We start from the raw sequence: 14,402 nt of genomic DNA, 5'->3' as shown, positions 1-14,402 counted from the left end.
ATCCGGAGCCGTATTGCTAACAACACCACAGGGACAGGCCCTGCTGGTAAACGCTGATGGATTGACAGTTGTGTGGATTTTATAAGCTCCAGAACAGTGGGCTGGTGTTGCTGGCTCCATACAGTACAGGATAGGGGCAGATAAGATAAGATAAGGCCAGCTGGCACACTCTGCGGAGCCTATGCACAGTTCATAATGACACATATGCGTAGGCTGCCAGCTGTATCCATAAACAGACAATAACCATCAGCGTGAATAGGGAATGGCGATGGCGGTCTGCCTCACTATGCCAGATCGAGACGGCGCCTGGGGACAGAAATGACCATAAGAGCCCATTATCCTGCATCTTACACACACCCAGTTAGTGGGTGAATGCTGGAAGGTGCTCGAGTGAAGAGGAGATAAAAGAGAAACGGTAGGTGGAGTTGTTTATTTTTGGGATTGTATTTTCATTTCAGAGATCTGCACCGAGAGATCACAGCGCTGGCTGAACACCGATGACGGTAGGTGCAAAAGAGCGAAGGAAACCACACAAAACAGAGTAAAGTGCGGAGTTATTTTATGCACAAAAGATACAGTCCACTGACGGCAGTTGGTGATCGAATGTGGGACATTATGTAATGGCCCGTGAGCTCAAATATAAGCAGTCTTACTGCCAGATGTGACCTGCAGATGAGGGGCTGAGCAGGGCGTTGGGGGTTGGGGGCTGCAGTCAGCCTTTATCAGTGCCGGAGAACAGCACACAATGAAAGACAGTGAGAGAAAAATAGATCAGACTGGGGGGGAAAAGGCAGATGGAGAGAAAAGCAGCTCTTGGCCCAAAGACACAGATCACAAAAGGATTGTTTTCCTTCTGCTCAAAGCGGCGTGGCGCCCGTGGAGGCAAAAGATGGGGTGACTCACTCCGTCTTGGCTGGTCAGACTCAGAGGGACTCTGCGGCGCGAGACCGGTCCACAAAATGTTTTCTGTCCGTTCCAACACTGTCTTTCTCCGCTGTGCATGCAAGCTCTGTAGCCTCTGTTCTGACACTTTGTGCTGCAGCCTCCTTAATTAGGACCAGGGCTGAGAACGCCATTCACAAGGCTCCTCTCTCTGTACTGCGTCACTTCATGTTAATGAAGAGGAAGCACATTGAGTTAATATCCTGACTCATGGTTGTCACGCTAATTTGGTTGAAGTTTTAATCTGATTTGAAATGTGTAGTATGTTAGGTGAAATTAATAGTCTGCTTGGCCTCAGTAACTGAGAATTCATTAACTGGCTCGCATTTCAGAGATTTCTGCGACTGCCTGGATGGGAAGCAGCTGGTAGCAGGAATGTAGTGTGTGTGTGTGTGCGTGTGTGTGTGTGTGACAGAGGATGCCAGTCAGGTATTGTGCACAGTTACGACTTAATGAGTAAAAATACCAATTTGTCACACAAATGATCGCGTTCATCTGTCTCTGTGCGGTTTTCGTGTTCGAGCATGACAGCAAAAAGAAAAAAAAAAAAACTGTTCCTGTCACAAGTGAGAGGATTGTCGCTCATACCAAGACACGGATACCAGCTGCTGCTGATTAACAAATCTCCTCACATTCGTATGTTTTCTGGCTTTTTCTCGAGTATTTTAACCGTGCCGGAAGAGTGGTTCAGCGGACAGTCTGTCTTCCACTTTGGTTCAGATGGGAACATCTCGACATCTCTTCCAGGTACTGTCATTTCATTGCTGCACGGACATTTATGGTGCACAGAGAGTGAACGCTAATGATCCCCTGACTTTAACCATCATGCCACCGTGAGGTTAATACTTGTTATTTTGAGGGAAATGTCGGCGTCATAAAATTTGTTACATGACATTCACATCCACTCAGGGCTTATTGTGATCACGTTATTAATCCCCTAACTTTTCTTCTGATTAGGTAAAAATGTTGTCGTACATGTCAACTCATGGGTAGCTTCAGAGAAACTGTTGAAACTCTATTACTGCCTATCATGGGCTACCTTCAACCAATCAGATCAACAGTAGGAGAGTGCTTTACACAAGGGAGCTAATCGGTAAATCAAGGTCTTACCAGAGCCAGTTGTGGGGAGAGGTAACACATGTTTTCAGTGTCTCTGGTTCTGATGTAACTGATGCCAGCAGCAGATGCTACACTAATCTTCTGAAGAGTCGCCACTGTCGCTTTGAAACTGGAGTTCCTTTCTACAATCGTATCATCTAAACCACAGCCATAGCTGCTAGAAGTTCCTCAGAGGACACGCGCTTGTAACCATTGCCATTGTAAGCATATCAATATTAGCTTCATGTCCATGCTAACTTTAGCATGTTGGCTAAAGTAGTACCACAGTTCCTAAGCAGACTCTTGGTCACAGCAGTGCAATCAGATTTGCAGTTATGATTTAATTCAGAATCATTATATTGGAATAGTCTCTTTGCTGGGATTTAGCTGCAATAAACAGTCAGACACTTGTTGGATCATAACTTTTTAAATAAGACACACAAAAGCTCCACAGTTCACAAATGTGATCTTTGATGGCTCATTTTGCGCTCAGAACAAAATGTGAAACCGCTTTGCTGTTTGAGCATCATTCAAGAATTTAATCAAATCCTCACTGACAGAACACCTGGTTCAATCAGATAAATGAAGACATCCAGCCAAAACGAAAAAAAAAAAACAGCAACAAGGCCCCAATACTACGGAAGTGCATTGCATTCACTGTATAAAAAAAAAAAAAAAAAAAAAAAAAAAAGACACCTTATTTTCCACATCAAAGTTGGCTGAAATATATGTACTCTTGTTCTCTGTTAAGGATTTTAATAGAGGATTACTTAAAAAGTACACAGTAGAAGTACTTCATACTAGTTACACAAGTATTCTAGGAAGTATTTAGTTCAGCAGTATATGAATCTTGGACTACTTATACTACTACTACTACTTTTTTTACACATCCACAAGTTGGGCAAAATATCCTTATTCTTTTCTCTGTTAAGGATTTTGACACATTATTACTCGAAATGTACACCGTAAAAGTACCTCATATCATGCATGCAAGTAGTCTAGGAAGTACTAAGTTTGAAGTTTTTTTTACTTGTTTGTTTTTCTCACATTGTCCTCTACTTTGAAATACCTTCAGTTTATTACCGGGAGTAATTACTGTAAAAATATCATATGTTTCATAGATCTGATGAACTCAGAATTCCGAGATCTTTTCTCATAATTGATGAGATAATCCTGATCACCAGCAGAAAAGGTTTTATCCAGTGAATGCAATACGCTTCTGTACAATACACTCCTTTTTTCCTTCCTTTTTTTTTTCTTTTTTCTTTTCTTTTGTTATTTTTTTAAATGCTTGGGTACCAAGCAACACCTATATCCAAATATAATACTTCCATGGCAGTAACCTCTGGCTGGAAATGTGTATTGACCTTTTAATGTTCAGCTCTGTCAGGCTGGAAGAGCTTTTGATATGATTGCCGCTGCCGTGCCCTCGGCTTCATACAGTAACCTTAGAAAATCTACGGCATGTTGTTTGAAGTAAGTAAGGTCGGTGAGTGAGTGAGTGTGTGCGTGTAATAGATTGTTGAACAGAGGGGACATGCCTGCAGGGCGGCAATCAGGAGCTTCTCACTGTGACTATAGAGACTCTTGTAGTGAATGAAACTGACTGAGCGTTCTCAGTGAACAGATATTTAAAGTTGACCAACAGGACAATTTCAGCAAAACACGTTCATGTCTTTCATGAGCCTCAAAGTTACTTTTAGAGGGATTCTAACCCCCGTGGCAATATCTCTAGCAACAGATTAAGTCTATCCCCCTTGAGAGTGACGAAAGTTTTAGTGTGTGTGTGTGTGTGTGTGTGTGTGTGTGTGTGTGTGTGTGTGTGTGTGTGTGCAAGGCAGGTTAAGTAATCCATGGATTGGCCTTTACAAAATCCATTTTGTCTCCAGCACACTTTGACTGTGTTTCCATGGCTACCTTATCCAGGATGTTGATGGATGGAAAGAAAGAATAAAGAAGGGAACAATGGATGAAAGTACACATGGATGGTAAGTAAGAGACAAAGCCAGAATATAGCAATGGATTTTGGATGTGCAGGTGTGCAGGAAGTGAGAACAAAAGTACAAATTAAAAATAACCACATATTTGTAGCGTGTGTGTGCGTTACCTAAAATTGCAGGCAGGACGTGCACATGTACACTAAGCATAAAGAATTTGAAGCCTGCGCGCACCTGAGGCCATTTAAACATTCAGCACGGGGCTTACATCAGAAGTGTCACTTGAAGTGTATGAGCACACACACACACACACACGCATATCCAGTAGATAATACTTCACTGAACGCGTGGTGAGGCATGTTGCTAAGCACTTACAGATCTTCTGAGATAAAGGGGATAGAAATGTGTGGCTGATGGGGATGAAGCCAGGGAAGATGTTTGGAATGAGAGATATGGAGTGGATGGCTGACGGAGACGTTCTACCTCACAGGGCTTCATCTCATGGATTGATTTTGTCCCCGTGCAACATATAAGCAAGCAGGGCTTAGCCAAGACAGCTCCAACCATACCCAGCTCCACTGGACGAGATAAGACGGTGCTAAAGCTCACCAATAAGGTTTCCAATATCCTTGCTGCAGTTAAAAACAAACACCCACAAACATCTGGCCTTTGTCTCTGATGTGAATTTGTCTGCTCCTGCATCAGTTTAAACTGCAATGGGAAAGGAAAAGGAAGGAAGGAATGTCAGGCTTTAGGCCTGCAACACACCAGGCCAACCGTTGGCCGTCTGAAGCGTTTGGGGAGAACAAATCTGTTCGGTGTGTTCAGCTGCGTTGGAAGCTTTTGGAACCACGTGGACAGCGTCTGCTCCGATTCAACTTGCGAAGTCTGACAACGTTGGCTGTTGGCCGTCTAAGCCATTAGACACTCTGATTGGTTGTGTGCTAGCTGTATGACCATTCTGATTGGCAGTGTGCAAGCGAATCAGCGCAGTGTGTGGGAGGGGGGGTAATTCTGTGTGCGCTGGTCACCAACAAGACCATGTTGTGTTTTGGTGCCGGTCTATGCTGGGTTTTCCAGCGGGGCAGCTTCAGCACTGAACACATCTTAAAAACCACAAACTGTAATTTTGTTTGATTAACAATCAAGATGTTTGATCACCTACAAGCTTTTGAGCTTTAGAGTGAAGCTTTATTCAAGCTTTCTGTTTCTGCCTGCTTCCTGTCTTTATGCTAAACTAAGACGATCTGCTTCCTGCTCCAGCTCCATCCTTAGCACATGGACATAAGAGTGGCTCTCATCTAACTCTTAGCAAAAGAGACAGACAAACCCAAAAAGTGTGTTTCCCAAAAAACAAGAGCCATTTGTCAGAGCGGATTCATTAAAACAAATCATGTCACACTGGCACATTGATTTAACGTTATTTATCATTCATCTCTGATTCACACAGCTAATGAAATGTGACCACCTGGGAGGAAAAATAGTATCATTCATGCTTGTTTTATAATCATGGCATGAATTATGCATATCAGAAAGCACAAAGAATCTGTCTTCTAATTAATGAGCGCGCCCCGAGTACGGCAGAATCAGAGGCGCTGCCAACAGCAGGAAAACAAGGTCTGAAAGTAAAGAGCAGCGAGCTCCACACACAGTGTCAGAGCCGTAATTTATTCAGGATTGTTTTTCATTTTTCACATCTGACACGCACGACTGGGCCTGATAAAAGTAGATGCTGCTCGCTCAGTTGCTGCTTTCCTAATTACTATGTTTAAGGTACAATATGGCTTTCAGATTGCATCTGTTGCTGTTGTGTTGGGAAACTTTGATTGGAAAAGGTGGGATTTTTAAAAGTTCGAAGGCTTTGGAGACTATAAAGTGTAGACCTTTCATTTTTCATATACCTGTAATCAGTAATCATGCGTTTCTAAGTGGTACCTCAACAACAGTCATCCCACATCATATGGTATTCCTCACGTGTGCAAGTTTTGTCCAATAACTGTACACTCCATTTGCCTCATGTTTTTCCTTTTGCTACGTTGATGTATAAATTAGCAACTAGAAGGCGTTGGGTAAGTGAACGAGATTTCCAGAACTACTCTGGAAGAGGCAGTTGACGATAATGTGTCGGGACTCACTCAGAGGTGGATTTCGTCGTTCGATGTCGAGATTCACTTCCCGTCGGTCAGTTCGGCAGAAAGAATCGTTCATGTCGTTCGTTCGTTCGTTTGCTCAGTCGCGTTTCCGGTACAACGTCGTTTAGTGGTGAATCATGTAACGCACAGTTTTCTCAGCTCCTTGTTCTTAAACGATCGTGCTAACGGTCAACAGAACACTGTAATTCAAGGCAAATGCATAGCTGCAACTTCATGATTATGTGTACTTTTAGACAACACAACAGTGGATAATGTGTATATTTACCTTGATATTAGTCAGTTTGTTCGTGCTAAAGTGTTGTTCCTTCGAACTGATTCGTTCGCAAATGAGACTAAGATTAAAGGGATATTCCGGCGCAAATTTAATCAGAGTGCAGTAAGAAATGCTCGATCCCAAGCTGTCACTCACTCGTGTTAATGCCAGGTGTTAATTCAACAGGCCAAAAAGTGGATCGCTCAGGACAGATGTTGACACCAAATGTAAACAGACTGGTAGTAACAGTAACCTCTGGGTGACTAGGAGGAAGATGAATGGAAGGGAAAGAGAAAATGTGAGTTAACGAATCTTCAAATCTTCCACCAAAGCAGCAGCCAAGAACTGAAAGATAGAATACTTATTGAGGTGAGGTGATATAAAAATTTTCATAACTTACAGTTGTAATACAGGAATGTGCACCAGACCTTCAGCTGGATGTTATTTGTTCCCACTGTGTTGGATTTTTTAAATTCAGAATGCTTTAGACCACAAACCTTGACGAACTTGAATGCCAGTACTGATACCAACAGGTTCCGGAAAGTTGATATTATGTGCAAGATTTCGGTAAATCATTACAAAGCTTTCCCCCGGGATGTTTCATGCCAAGGAGACGAAAACCTCTAATGCAGCGTGTGACACCAGGCCATAGATAGGAGGCTTTTTTCACCCGGCAGCTACAGCAATTAGACAAACGGACACAGGCCCTGTAATTGAAGCTGAGAGCGGCTCACTGCAGCCAGTTGTAATGGCTCAAACCTTTCGTTGACCCCGAGCAAAAACTTTCTCTGGAGGCTTACTGGAAGTTAAAATGTCACCCTGTCATATAGCGTTGAGTTTTAAAAGCTGTTTAAGGTGGAGCATTCTGTTGTGGTCAAGCTAACGTGGTAATGTCGAAAGCTTGGGGGGAAAAAAGAGAAACTCTGCTGCTGTGGAAGCTGAGATGGTGCTTTTCTGTACACATGCTGGCTTATTTTGACTCGGCCTGTCAGTCCAGCGCAGCAGAGCTTTGCCTTTCCAATACAGCAGGGCTAGCTGCTTATAGCTGCTGACGAGCTGACCCCTGAGTAGCAATTAAAGGAGTGGTTGTACATTTTTTTTCCTCCTCGCTGTATTATCGAAGAACCACCACTTCACTGATTATTATTTAATTACTTTTACACATTTAACCTCCTGCAAATTCTTCACTATAAAAGTCTGCTGCTATTTAGTAATATAAACGCTTTTATTGTGAAGCAGCACAACCAGGACATATTTTGTTTATGTTACTGCTCATTTTCACCAGCAGTAATTTAAAGGGGCAATCTGTAGTTTTGAAGAATGAATTCAAACTCAGAATTGTGATATTACAATATTAATAAGGTAATAATACAAACTCAGAACCTGAATAAACTCTGAATGAACAAGCTGTTCTAAGAGGAAGACAACGTCACAGAACACTGTTTGAAGCTAGAAAAGGTGGCAGGGTCCGCCATATATAAACAATGTAAATAGTGTAAAATATGTCAGACATGTGGATGAAGGAAGTTTGTGTGTTTAATTTGTTCAGGCATGAATAACATCTCTAAGTGAAGATGTTTCTTGTCCAATTACAATGTCTTCCCCAAAACTGCATAGTGCAACTTCTGAAAACAGCTAAAAGGGAACATGATGCACAGTATAATACTGCAGATATCTAAAAGTAAAGACAGAGATGCAGGAGGGAGAAACTAAACTTGGCAAAGCAATGAGTATAAGAAAAAAATCTATCTGGTCTCCTGCTCAAACCTGAGTCTCACAACTGCACTACAGGCTTGTTCGACGAGCAGAAGGGGGGTTGTCACAGGTTGCAAAGCGTCGATGCAGCCAGCTCCGGGGATTATCCATCTCGGGTGCGGTGAAACTAGTTATGGAAGAGCAAATCAGCGAGGCTCTGTTTTACACAGAGAGCCCACGGAGGAGCTCCCGAAGTGTTCATTATTGAATGTGTTCCTCAGTCCTGGTCCTCTGGGCCCTCCTGCCCTGCATGTTTCAGATGTTTCCCTGCTCCAGTACACCTGATTCAAATAAATGGGTCTTCATCAGGCTCATGCAGTGCTGGCGTGCTGATCATTTGAATCAGATGAAACCAGGGAAACCTCTAAAAAATGCTATGCAGTGTAAAATGTCATGTTTGATAATTTCATAATCTTTCAGATTTAATTCAATTTAATTCGGCACTTACCATGATCAGGCAAACAACAATTGATCATCCCTCTCCTACGCCCCTGGCTTGTGAGATAGTCAAGCATTGTGTTTTTTTCTATTCTGGATTTACATTTTGCAAAAACATGCCTTTAGCTTGCTTTAAGCCAGGGCGCTCAATACTTTTGAGAATGCTCAACAGAAATCACGTATTTCCGACAGTAAAAACTGCACTCGACGCTTGAGAATATTGTTACCTCGAGGACACTGTCACATTTCTCACACAGTATGATTGGGCAGACACGAGCGGCTAGAGGATAGATCATAAATCAGGCTTCAGATCTTCACCAGAAGTAAATCTAGTTAGGACAGGATGAACTGAAGCGCCTCAGGTAAGGGGAGAACATGCAGCAGCCCCTTGTTGACTGCACCCGTACAGTACTTGTGATCTAAGAGAATTTACAAAACTGTAGCAATGCAGAGAAGCCTCAGTGTTTCAGGTTGGAGAATCCTTTGCAGTGGAGAGCAGAAAAAAAAAAAAAAAAAAACATAGCATGGAGTCAATCAACACCTCCCTTAACTGTGAAAAAAGAAGAAATATACCATCTGGTGTTGTCTGCTGAAACGTTGGTGTATAATTCAGGCTAATTAGGCTTAAGTGCTTTTTACTATCTGCTGTGGGTTTGACAGAGCGCTGAACTTCTTTCCTCACCCAGTGTCTTGTCAATAAAACGCAGAGTTCAGTCTCTAATGGCCCAGGGAAGGGTCGGCCTCCCTCAGATGATGCAAAAACACTCTGAATTTGCGAAAGGCTTCATCGCTGCTCTGGTATACGGCCGCTATAATCACTGATCAAAGAGATAATGTTTGTGCTAATGGCCTTAATGTGCACAGATTAGCCAGAGCAATCTATATGTGTGTGCGAGTGTGTACACGGCTGTGCGTATTTGTCTCTGATTTTTAGTGTGAGTGAGGGACTTGTATGGCCATTTGTGTGGTTTTATGAGCATGTGCTGCGTGTGTGTGTGTGTACTGACAATTAGGGAGGAGACTGACAGAATGGATTTCCTGTTTGAGCAATAAGGCGATGCAGTCATTCAGCACTGTGCGACACATGTACACACTCGAACACTCACATTAGGCACACGTCGGCTTCTATAACCCTACGAGAACCAACCATCCAGCTCCATGTGAGTCGGATACGCGTCATTCTCGCATTTCTTTTTAAATATATAAATAAGACAGCTGGGGAGTTCATAGAAGGGGTGTTTTTTTTTTACTTTGACAGAGCTACAGCACAGCATTTTCTCACTGCTTCAGGCTTAATGCAAAGCTAGGATACACATGTCCAGGATGTAGGATGTTTGTACGTACAGAAATACACACTTCATTTTGAATGTACTAAATATGCGAGTATGGGCTGCTTCTTTAGTGAAATTATGGACCTTTTATTATTTCTAACCCCTGGTCACATCAAAGATGCAATATGTAAGTCTGCTAGCTAAGTGCTATCTCCAGCGATGGAAAAGCCAAAGTTTGGCAAGGTATTCTTTTGCTTCTGTTTCTGGCTGTTGCAGTTTCTCGCCATCGAGGCACTACTCCCTCTTCTTCATCCTCTCCAGTTAGACTGAGGGCAAACTAGACGTTACAGTAATTCACTTTTGAGGTACAAAATGGTGTTTTGAGTCAGGGCGGGCCGAGGCTAGCTGGTTAGCATGCTAACCTCTTAGAAGTCTCTCCAACGCTCATAAATGTCTATAAGAACATTTAATTCTTCAAACTCTGCTGATTATTTTAGTCACTTCTCAGTTGTTTTAAGGTAAAATTTGTTCATACAGCTTCTTTATTGTACAGTTAGAGAAAACATTAAGAATGACAGGAACAGCTTGACAGTTAGGAAATATTAACGACTTTCTTACTGCAGTTGCCAAGAATATTAGTACCACTTTCATTTCAAGCTAGATGCGGTAGTTTATTAGCTTAGCTTAGCACGAAGACAAGAAGCAGGGGTAAAAAAGTCATTCTAGCACTGTCAAACAAACACGAAAAGAAAACCCCACTCTAAAGCTAAATAATTCACCCACTGTATTGTATTTGTCCAATCTCTATGCTAATTATGATGTAAAAACTTTGTCAGCGTGAGGTTAGCAGGTCAGCATATTGTGGTGTTGAAATGGCTATGAACTCAAGGAGAACAAGCTTGAAATAACACAGCATTAATTGTGGACAACGCATTTTTAGTATTCTCAATTTAGTTGTCTTCAAAGTCTTTTGCTCCTCGCAAAGTTAAAAGAACAAGATCCCGCACATACACACACAGCTAGTGGTGTGAGTCAGAGCAGAACAGCTGGATAATGCACAGATGACAGATAGGAAGATGAAAATCGAAGGGCACAGGGATGTAGATTTGAAGAAGAGAGGAAAGGTTTAGGAATTTAAATATAATTAAAGATTAAAAAGGAGGCGAGGACACTCAGAGAGCACAGAGGGTGGATGATTAAAGCTCTGCTGCTGCTGTTGGTGGTATTTTTGTTTGCTCTGACATTTTTTTTTTCCCAACAGAGCATATGAAGCAGCCAGCTGTCACTCCAACAACAACCAGTACAAGCCACCAGTCATGCACATTCATTCATTTACATCCACGCTGACACACACACAAACACACAACCTTGCGTACACCTCACTCCATCACTGCCACGCTGCGTCCATCTCTCCCCGAGGGCCACCTGGCAGCGAACCGCTCTCCCTCGCCACAGTACAGGGATCCAATCATGACTGATGGCCTGTCACACACATGATAACACACACACACACGGCAAACGAGCAGATGCACTGCTGTGCTGTGAGCACACGCGCCAATACGTCACTCCTTACCTTATTGAGGTCAGCGGGGTTTCGGCAGAGTGTGTTTGTCGAGCCGGGAATGGTCTTCTGGTGTGAACTGGTGCTCAGCTTTCAGTCTGCAACTTCCAGAATCCAAAGTCCTTACATTTTGCACTGCATCTTTTTTTTTTTTTTTTTAATTTAAACACACAAATTTCTGCCACTACGGGACTCACAATTGAAAATCAACGGAGTTGTCATCTTCATCGTCGTCTTCATTGTACAACCATCATCACAAATAAAAATCTATCCAATGTGACTCAGGCAGAAATGTTCACAAACAAAGTGATGTAACACATTTTGTCACATTCGCTAACTTCCTTCCTCGCCCTCTGACGTATCATCTGGTGTTTACTGTGTTGCGACCAAACAGAACGCACCATCACATACAGAAGAATAAAAGAGTTTAAAGACCTCTCTAAGCTCTTAGTAACCACTGGCTAGTTTCAAACTTGTGATTTAATCAACTGAGTTCCACCCTTAGAAGAGATAGGTCAAAGCTAGTCAACTCCATGTTAATTCTTATGGACTTACAGTAAAGAAATGGATGCATCATCAGAGGCAACGCACCGTTCATTCCTATGAAAGCTGCTCAGAGGCACATGATGCCAAAAAAGTTGGACGTCCTACATACAGCTCCCACCTGCTGAGCAGCTAACTTCCTGTTAAGCCCTCTGCTAACTTGAATAGGGATGAAATGATGTAATTGTGTGGCTTCTTAAGACTTTCCAAATGTTATCTGACCAACCATCAAATTCTGAGAGAGGAAAAAAAAAAAAAAAAAAACATTTCCAAGGGTTATAATGCTCAAACAAGTGTAACCACTATTTTATAGATGGACCCTTCATCATGTAAGCTTATGGGAAAAACTATTTTTGGGACAGCGTATGTTACAATGTAAACAGGAAGTTAATGTACAATAACCAGCAAGTCCCAAATGTAACTGTTTTAGATTGTAACAAGATGTATTAAACTTAAAGCAAAATTAGGCAGAATTTGACAGTTTGTGAAATTTGGCGCCCCCCCCCTCACAGTTTGTGAGTGCACAAGTCACATCCTGTTGCTTAAACTGCCAGTCCTTAATTCCTGTATTCCTGTAAGTGAATTGATTTACATTTGTGCATCTAACTGTGCCTAAGTCACAATGTTATTTGCTCACTAGTCATGATATTTTGTAATAAGAAGTATATTTTGTCATTTTTGTAAAATATCATTGACAATCCTCCCAGTTTGCACCATTGTTAAACAGCAGTGGCAGGCTGAAAGAGATAGAGAGAGACAGAGGACTGATGTAGCAAGTGAAACGAAACAACTTTATGTGCTAGTTGGTGTGTGTTACAAAGGACAACAAAACACTGAGCAGATTGTGGGCAGATTGTGTTCATCTCCTTTGCAAATTCAATTCAGTTGCCGGAGTATTACGAAAGTCACTTGCAAAGAACAACCTTATGATGTGCAATCAAACAGATCATGTGCGAACATCAAATCTCAAATAAAACTTGATGGAAATGCGAGCAGGAATGAGCAAATTGGCTTTTTACTTTCTGGAGCACATGAAGCATAATGATGAACCGCAGTGGCTCACACACCTCTTGTGGCACGAGCCTTGAGTATCGAACACCTCGCGGGACAGGAAGGCAATGGGAATGTATGTTGGTGTTCGTCCTGGCTTCATTATCAAGCCAGCGCTGCTGCTCATTCCACCTGGGTGATTCAACACTGGAGCACACCTTGATAATCAGTAGCACGTACTCAAGGCCCATGTGCACATCGATCAGTTGGGTGTTCAATATGTGGTCAGTGGCATGCACGGGCTTGTGGAATTACAGTTCAATGAAGAGGCTCGGGGGGAGAGGAGAAGGTTCTAGTGAGAGGAGGAGGTGAGGTATTTGTTGACTCAGGTTACAGCAGGTTTGGGTTAGGGTGGTGTTGTACAGTACAGTCCAACTGTGTTTCTGATTTTATCTTGCAGTTTTTCAATTCACTTGCCTGTTTAAACCGCGGGCTGCACAGTGGCCCAGTGGCTAGCACTGCTGCCTCACAGCTAGAAGATCGCCGGTTTGCGTCCCGGTTGGGACGCCTGGGATCTTTCTGTGTGGAGTTTGTATGTTCTCCCTGTGCAAGCGTGGGTTTTCACCGGGTACTCCGGCTTCCTCCCACAGTCCAAAAACATACTGAGGTTAATTGATCATTCTAAATTGTCTGTAGGTGTGAATGAGAGTGTGATTGTTCGTCTCTATGTGTAGCCCTGCGATAGACTGGCGACCTGTCCAGGGTGTCCCCTGCCTTCGCCCTAAGTCAGCTGGGATAGGCTCCAGCCCCCCCGCGACCCTGCAGAGGATTAAGCGGCGTGCATATAATGTGTACAGATGATGGATGGATGGATGGATGGATGTTTAAACCGCTGTTTAGATCAACAAATACAAAAGCTGTAATGTTCCAACAATATATACAGTATACATACTTTAGTCGTCTTTTTGTGTATTTCATTTTTTGCAGTTCTATCTCTAAATGCAGCTCATCGTTTGAAATTCATACCAGTTTCAAACTTAAAGGTGCACTTTGTAGTTTTGGGGAAGACATTTTAATCAGAAGAGAAAGATGTTCATTGACTGATTTAACAAACCGAATAAACTCTTCATTTTCATGACTTAATAAACTGAATAAACAAACTGACCTTAAAGGACAACATTATTTCATACTGTTTTACTTTGTTTATATATGGTGGACCCTGCCACCTTTCTAGCTTCAAACAGTGTTCTGGGGATCTTATTTTCCTCTGAAAACCTTAGATTGTATTTTTACACGTCAGACTTCACAAAGAATTCTGCCAGAACTTTCTGATGTGAATATAAACATTACGGTACTTTACACTAAGGGTGCCAAAACCCCTGTGCATGCTGAGGTACCTTGAGAGAAAACAATTATGGAGCTTATTAATGTTAACTCTGTCAGGTGGTGGGAAAAAGACTG

General features: G+C 42.4%; 1 protein-coding gene across 1 annotated transcript in view; it reads left to right on the top strand.

Annotated features, from left to right (window-relative positions):
* The first annotated feature begins 390 nt into the window (after window positions 1-390).
* Window positions 391-14,402, top strand: part of LOC119017132 (hippocalcin-like protein 1) — a 95,671-nt gene continuing 81,659 nt past the window's right edge. Inside the window, exon 1 of the mRNA XM_037093586.1 lies at window positions 391-415. The gene's annotated coding sequence lies outside the window, so the exon portion shown is untranslated. The remainder of the gene's footprint in view (window positions 416-14,402) is intronic.

The sequence above is a fragment of the Acanthopagrus latus genome, chromosome 3 (genome assembly GCF_904848185.1).
Source record: "Acanthopagrus latus isolate v.2019 chromosome 3, fAcaLat1.1, whole genome shotgun sequence".
Lineage (NCBI taxonomy): Eukaryota > Metazoa > Chordata > Actinopteri > Spariformes > Sparidae > Acanthopagrus > Acanthopagrus latus.
The sequence above is the reverse complement of the archived record's forward strand: the minus strand, read 5'-3'. Positions and strand labels throughout refer to the sequence as shown.